General features: G+C 43.9%; 1 long non-coding RNA gene across 1 annotated transcript; it reads left to right on the top strand.

Moving 5' to 3' along the window:
• The first annotated feature begins 1916 nt into the window (after positions 1–1916).
• Positions 1917–7792, top strand: LOC140683701 (uncharacterized). The gene is made up of 2 exons (XR_012055035.1): positions 1917–4053; positions 4780–7792. It is a non-coding gene; the product is annotated as an uncharacterized lncRNA (long non-coding RNA).
• The last annotated feature ends 216 nt before the right edge of the window (positions 7793–8008 follow it).

Here is an 8008-nt window from a genome sequence, read left to right as displayed (position 1 = left end):
CCAGTTGTCAATCTTCCCTAGCTCATCCCTAACCCTCTCCTCTTCAAGATGTCAATCCTCCCTTTCCCTGGAACATTCCCTGTCATTCCTACTAGTCCCCTCCCCTGCTTCCAGAGCATTCCCTGTCTATTTAGTGAGGCTCAACACCCTATTGGTTACTTTGTGTTACTCCACTCCCCTGTTTTCCCTGATAGGTTTGTGATATGTTAGTCCTGCCCTAAACTCCTCCCCTGCTATTCCCTTATTGGTTGCTGTTCCTACACCCCTCCTCCTGAGTTCTTGTATAAAACCTTTGTTCGCCCTCCCCGGAGGGTCTTGGGGCTCACTGAATAAATCCGCGCTGTTTACCCCCCCAAGTCGGTGTCGCCTCCATCTGTCCCCGCGCCAATAACTGGGGCTGCAGAGCTTCATAGGGGGAGCAGCCACCCATTCTCTTCCCTTGCCGCCCAGCACGCCCACGCTTGGGGTATCACGGTGAGAGGAGCTAACTGCCATACAACACATTGCACTCCGAAATTCTCGGGCAGGAGGCAGGGCTTTGTGGTTACCCCTAGCAGCAGTAGCAGGAGCGGTTTTAGCCATGCAGGAGGGACTGGTTTGGTGGCTGAATGCAACATTGTGCCCACTGCCATTGTGCCAAAACCTTAAAAGTTCAAAGGTATTTTGTGGGTCATGTTACTTTGGCCATCTCCCCCCTTGAAATATTGTGTGTTTTTTTGGAAGAGACGGCTTTCCTTAATCCACCAGGATTACTTCTATTACAAACAAACCTCTCCCAGTAGATCCGGAGCCTTCGCTGCCTTGTGCCTCTTGGCTCTGACAATGATTTCCTGTGTCAGGATGGGGGTGGGAAGCAAGTGCTAACACTCCAGCACAGCAGCAGCCCCCAGTAATCCAGGGAGCCACTCGGATCTCACAGATCTCACATCCTCTGCCACAGCAGTGCCAGCCCCATCAAAGCATGAGCTAATGCAGAGGCAGAGTCATCGAGCACGGCTGGATGGGGACTCAGCTCTGGAAGAACCAAAGAAGGCACAAGAGAGGGCTGAAAGTGGTGGGTGGAGGCAGTGGGGAGTGAGAGGGGGACCTCCATGAGAAAAGGACCCAGCAAGATGAAAGGACATGAAGTGGGACACTGGAGGGCATCCCATTGAGGGATGGAAAAGTGGGGGACATGGTAAAGAAGAGGATAGGAAGGGGAAAAAGATAATGACATGGAAAACTATGGAAAGGATGACAGCAGATGGGAAATAAAGAGAGGATGATTTCAAACATCCAGAAGAGGTGGAGGAAGGAAAGGAATTGTCTGGGGTGACAGAGGTACCTGGAGAGCAGACCAGCAGTGGAGAGAGCATGAGGACTGACAGGAAAGTTGTGGGCAAAAGAGAGAAGGTAATGGGGAGAATGTGAAGGGGTGCTGGACTTTGCATAAGAAGAATCAGAAAAAGAAAAAGGGAAAGAAAACATACAGCAAATTAGTGTGATAGAGATAGATAAAGAAGGAATGTGAAGAAGCAAGAAACTGCCCAGGACTTTTAGAAACTTCAGTTCATGCAGATCTGCTCCAGCCCAGCTTTTGAGAGTGACTCTCAGGATGAAATCAGGAACCTGTGTTAAACAAACTCTGAATTTTGGAAACTTCCTTCCAATAGTAACGAAGCAGAATGCTTGAAAACTGGCACATTTCCTATTACACAGAGAGGGAAGGAAAGAAAAAGAATAGACTTGTCCATAAAGGCAGTAATTACAACCACATGCTCTTATAGCAGAACTATTTTTAAAGGATCACTCTAGTATTTTTTGTTTATTAACTGTCACTGGAGAGAATAAGTGTAGTAACTGTGATAAGGAATTAACCAAGCTGTGTTTGCAGTACTGCCTGATGATGGATGGAGTAGTGCTTGGCTGCTGTGCATTCATGCCTGTGCTGTACCTCACTGGGTAGCAGGCAGGGAGCCAAGGTGCAGTTTCGCCAGTGGATTTAGCCAGCCTGGTATTGCAGCGCTGCTGGATGGGCTGAGCTCCCAGAGTGGCATCTGAGGGGAGGAGGAGACTCCCTCCTGGGATGGCAGCAATGTGTCCCCACCCTGCTTGGGTGACCAGAGGTCTCTGTCAGGCACGGGCCAGCTGAAATAGGGGAATGGCTTCCAGCCACTTCTCACTGGCTTGGCTTCTCCTGCCTCACAGGATGAACCAAGGGAATTCAGCCCCTAAAGCAGCCAACTCTGTGTCCAACAACATTGCCAAAATTCTGGAGCAGAGACTTTGTTGCATGCAAGCAAAGCTAACGAGGGGTAAGTTTTTCCATCAGGTGTGTTGCTGGCATGAGCTTCACCTGATAACATGATGCTGCTTTCAAGTGTTTGAATTCCAGTTCACAGCTTTTCTCACACAGGGAAGGAAAGGCTGCACACAAAAAAGAGATGCATGTGACATTTTGTGTGGGGTTTTTGGCTCATTCCTGCAGCTGCTGTCCCTGGAGGCTCTCAGCTGAAGCCCAGAGGGGAGAAGGCTGTGGCGCAGAGGCAAGTCAGCCTGATTGGACTGCAGGGGTTCTGCCACTGGCATCAGTCAGTGCCACGTGTGCTTCCACCCCATACCCTGCAACCCACCCTCTCTGTGCCCCCACCCCACCACTGGGAGGACATCTGCCCTGAAATATATACCAAGGGCAGGCAGTGAGTGTGGCTGATCACAGGCTGGACAAACCCTTCCTTGTCTGGTACTGCCCTGTAGGGAAAGCCACCGCCAGCTGTGCCAGTGCCTTTCTGCTACTGCCCATGGGGATGCACAGCCCTAACAAAAGCTGCTGTGTTTTAGCACCCCAGAGCAGAGGCTGCTGCTGAATGAGTTCAGCAGATGGCACAGGCTGACACCATGCACTGGAGCTCTCCTCCTAAGGAATTTCTCTAAAATGTGTTGAAATCTTCAAAAAGCATTAGCAAATACAGCAACTAAGTACCCTCTCCCTACACTTTAAATAACTTATTTACTGCATGTGACATTAAAAAGCCACATTTTAATGTCATGTTGAAAGAGGCATATATGCCAGTATCCAGCAGGGGTGTGGTAGCCCTGCAAACATACTAGAGGGGTGGTAAAAACCTGCCTGTGGTGCTGCATGGGGAGGCATTTGCCCACAGCAGTGACTCCTTTAAAGACAGCAGGAAAGTAAAATTCTGTAAAAATCAGACAACCCAAGCAGAAAGCTCTTTTGGATATCCAGCAAGAAGAAACAGCATTTGTTCCATGAAGACATAATGAAAACCATTTAACAACATTAAAACAAAGCATGGATCTAATGAGCTCTATGGAACAAGAAAAAATAGTATGAATACTAAGAGTAAAAATTCTCAGCATATTTAGCTCTTGAAAATCTCTGCTTACAGATGTGAAAACAGCTTTGTTTGCTTCATAACTGTCAAGGTTATAATGTCATAAAACAAACTTCCTGAGATATTAATCTGGTTTTATAGGTCTTTCCTTACTGATGTAAATGTTCTTGGAAAATGGTCTGAGCTCTGGTATCTCATTAGAAATGGAGAAGTAGTGACTGAAACAGACTGTACACCCTGTGTGCAACCAGGCTGTATCTTTGCCATGGCCCATGTCCTGATACTCTGTTCATGTACATGCTCATTAGGAACTTGTTTTTCAGAGATGCTGATAACAAACAATTCCTGCTCATATCAGGAATGTTTCTGGAAGCAGAAACATTTTTAAAATTAAAAATCAGATCAAATGCAGTTTTCTGTTTTGCTGTTTCCATTTCAGTATCTCAAGAGCACTCCATTGGTATATTGTGGACAGCATGTACTTGCTCCCTGCTTCCCTGCTCTGTGCTAACAAGTTGCTATTTGTTACTATAGTTATATTGATTATTTTAATAGACTGTGGAATTGCCATGGAAACTGCCAGCCCATTTCTTCTCCTTCTGCATCCTGGTATCTCCAATTAGATCATAAATGTATTCTGAACTAGGTGTCTCCCATGGCAGTACCTAGGGTCAACTGTGTGCATCATTCTTGAGAGGTTCACAGAAGGAAAAGCAAGGTAAGAAAAGTGAGAAAAAAAGGTCTTCTTCTACTGTGAGAAATGCCTGGTGCTCTGAACACAGAGTAACTTGGAAAGCATTGGGCTAACTCAGCTTCTCTTCCAAAGGAATGCCTGTGAGTTTACATACCTGTGGCTTTGTCAGAGTGTGCTACAGAGCTGTCGTTGTTTCTTATTAGCTTAATAGCTTGTATGAGCTATATGGCCATATATAGGTGACATGGACCTTAGCCATACTTTCTGTGGACCTTTGCTTGTTGGTTAATACATGACTACCTGCAAAGCCAGGAATTCCCTGGGAAGTACAGGCATAAGTGAATGACACAAAAACTATTTGCATGTGGAGCAGCCTGGGAAATTCCCAGTTGCTCTGAGGCTGACTAAAAGAAAAATTCAATTTGTATGGCAAATTGAAACAGAGGTTAGCTTCACTGTTCAGACTAGTTTAATACCAGGAAAAAACTATCTGCATTCTGCAATAGTTCATAAAATGATGGGAAATAGCGATGAGAGCAGCTTCAGGAAGAATCTCAAATATTGAGGCAAGATCAGCCAGACTTGAACTGCCTCAGAGAGCTCCCTTACCATGCTTTGTTATCCTTGATACTGGGAGACTGTTCTCCAAAGGCTAAAAAAGACATATGATATTGAACTTCTTTTAAAACCCTTCCTTCTTGTCTTACCTGTTATTGTCATGGAGAATTGTTTTTCCCTTTCTCCCCACAGGTTTTGCTTTCATGTCTACCTGGCCCTCACACCAAAGATCCTCTCCATGGCAGTCCTGTCCATGTTGGTTTGCTCTCTGTAGAAAATGATGGTCAGAAGGGTCTCTGCTGTAGAAAGATCCTGCACGAACTTTAGACAAGACCTTTGCTCAGACTTATTTACTGCATTTACAACATCAATGCTGTCAGAGCACAAGCAGAGCCAGAAGGACATAAAAAACTGCCTGCTCAGGATATTCTCTGTGCAAGCACACACACCCCCACTCGCTGCAGAGCCTCTACTAAGGCAACCCACATCTTTGCTGGCTTTTGGATTCTTTGCAAAAAGATTGCAAAGCAACTTTCAAGGTCAGGGAAATGGGGAGAGAGCACACAGGGCCAGGTAATGTGGTGGATTGTTCTCTTGGATTATCATAAAAGGGTGGTCTGCAGTATTTTCACTATGGTAAGTGTATCAGAACATCTGAATGACATGGGAATAGCTAAAAAATTAACTTGGTCTCAGCCAGACCAGCTTGCAAAACACATATTGTTTCCTACTGTCAAAATGTGATTGGATGCTCTATGTTATTTGTGAGAAAGGGCTGAGTGGGCATCTTGAATGGATTAATTTCCCTTCTTAAACAAGCTTACAAAATTGCCCACAGAACTAATCTATATGAAAATTTTCTCTTGGTAATAACTCTTTCCCCTAAATTGTATTTTTTTTAATTCGAAAAATCCATCTTTACATTAAATCAGAGCTGTAGAGTTGTGCAATTTTGTTTTTCCTTTTAGTTTCAAAAGCAGTGCCCCAGGTTTGGCAAGGAGTTTTATGCACTAACCTCCATGAACCACTACAGTGCTTGCTTTGACCAGTGCCATTCGATTCAATGTCCTGATCCTTTTTATTTATTTCTTAATTATAGAGGGAGCAACAGCTAAATATATTTTCAGATGTTCCACTGTCAGTGAAAGCCTTTCCATCACTCTCTGCCTTACATTGCTTTTCTTCATTACCCATTCTCACACCCACACCAGCACTGCTAGGTAGGGATGTGGGAAAGAGGCAGTGGAAAGAGGCAGGGAGAAGAGAAGGAAGGAGCTGGTGAGTTTACATGAATAAGTTTGCAGAAAACCTTTAAGACTGGGAAACATTTGGATTCTAGCACTGGATCAAAATCTCTCTCTAGCTCCCTGAAACCAATCTGATAGTAAAAAACTCTCAATTTTTCATTTATTCAAAGGGCATTGACAGGTTCAGCTTTTACTAGCTGTTTTAACTTCACACCATATCAGGTACTGCCTGTTCTCCCTCATATGAAGTTCATGTGAAAGCTTCAGGCTGCCAGAAACCATTGCTATGGGCTTGGGTTAATTTGGCAGAAATGTGATTGTTTGATCTTATTTGTCCTTTTTGGACAGTAGTGTTCAGCTCTGATACTAATTATAATGAAATCTCAGTTTTGAGAGTAGGCAGGTGCTATGACTGGAGAGTAAGAGCTCAAGATAATTGAAAGGAAGAATGAGGGAATGAAAAAAAAAAAAATGAGAGGGACAGAGGAAATAAGAGGAAATAAGATTGCTCTACATTCCCATGGAATAAGTAAAGCAGGAACACTAAATTTCAGATAAAATTATTTGGGGATAAGTATCCAGAACAAGCATGGTAAGGGGAAAGGATAAGGCTTGATATTTAGATGAACTCTTAAGGTAAGTACATTCTACACAAGGATGACTTAAAAAGAGGCAGGGTATAAGGTGAGTAAATTTCCCTTGTCCCATTTTATGGGTGAGGAGGTGAAGACTGGCATAGGTGGGTTGTGGAGTTGTCCAGAACCTTACAGGAAACCCTGGCAAATTCTAGGCAACTCTCTCAAGCCCTTGCAGATGTACCCTTTCCAGATGGAAGATGAAGAGCCATAGACACCAGTTTCTGCTTTCTGCAGGAAGATGTCCAGCTTGTTGGGGTGGCCAGAGCTGGCACAGCTGAGGGCAAAGTGTTGAGGAACCCAAGAATCAGCATTTCTTTCTCCCTCACAAGCACAACTTCTAGCAAGTCTTCCCAGCTTTCAATATATGCTAGCAAAGACAAAATCTGTGTCAAAGGATAAACAGCTTCATGGGTAAACAAGCCACGAACTTTCCAAAAGATAAACTCATCTAAAATGTGTTCTGCCAGTGGTCTTTTGTCTTTCTTCACATACTTCTGCTCCTGAGGACCTCCTATGGCAGAATCAGAAACAGCAGTGAAAACAAACTCTTCCATCTCCAAGTTAAGTACCTTGCACTGTTCCTTAAGACTTTGTCCCATAGCAACACTTGCTTTAAATTCATATGAAACTACTTTTCAATTATCACATCTCTGTCTCAGTGTTTTCTCTCTGAATTTTGTAGGCAGGATTCAGAAACTGAGATCCCAGCATAGCATGGGCTAAGGGGAAAAAGAACAGCTGAGCACACCAATAAATTAAAAATAGACATGGTAGCAATGCTGAAAAGGACAGGTTCTGCAATCATTCTGTCTGGCTCAGCATTCCCAGATCAGAAAACAGGGAGCAGGAGGGAGAAACTCACTCCTCTTATATGATTTCATTCATATCCTGCTGGGGACAGAGCCCATTTCCTTAATAATGCAGTTCTGGCTAAAGAGGAGCCAGAACAGTAAATATTGATGTGAACAGAGATCATAAAGCCCTGCTCATTTGTATTTTCTTGAAGTGTTATTCTCGAAGTAGCAGCAATAGTAAGGGGGTCTCTCGTCTCTTTTAAATACCTTCAGGGAGATGTGAAGGTTTCCTGATTTGTTGTTTTAATTGGGTAAAAGAAAAACTGGAAGATGGAATTATTAGTCTGGAACTCAGCATGCTTAAAACAGAGCATTTATGGGCTGGAATGTTCTTGAGAGAGTAGCTCTGGATACCTAGAAGTTTTTCATGTCATTCATCTGGAAGTTGCCTTTCCTCCTTTAATCTTATGCCCTTTGAGGAGATTTTCACAGAACTGCATGAGCAATTCCAACAGGAGAGACAAGGTAATTTCTTTCTGCTTCTTTATGTAATTGGCAGAACATTTAACCATTTAATTGCTTTTGATATCCTCAGGAATTAGGCACCTGGGTATTTTGGGGATTTGAGACAAACCTCTGTGAAGAGATCTCCTTTTTTGCACTTAAAAATTTCTGGTTGGTCTCTCTACACCCGAGTGCCATAATCTGCCTTGAATTCATGCTGTATTCCTTTGCCAAGCTT

Source organism: Taeniopygia guttata, chromosome 3 (assembly GCF_048771995.1).
Source record: "Taeniopygia guttata chromosome 3, bTaeGut7.mat, whole genome shotgun sequence".
NCBI classification, from domain to species: domain Eukaryota; kingdom Metazoa; phylum Chordata; class Aves; order Passeriformes; family Estrildidae; genus Taeniopygia; species Taeniopygia guttata.
The sequence above is the reverse complement of the archived record's forward strand: the minus strand, read 5'-3'. Positions and strand labels throughout refer to the sequence as shown.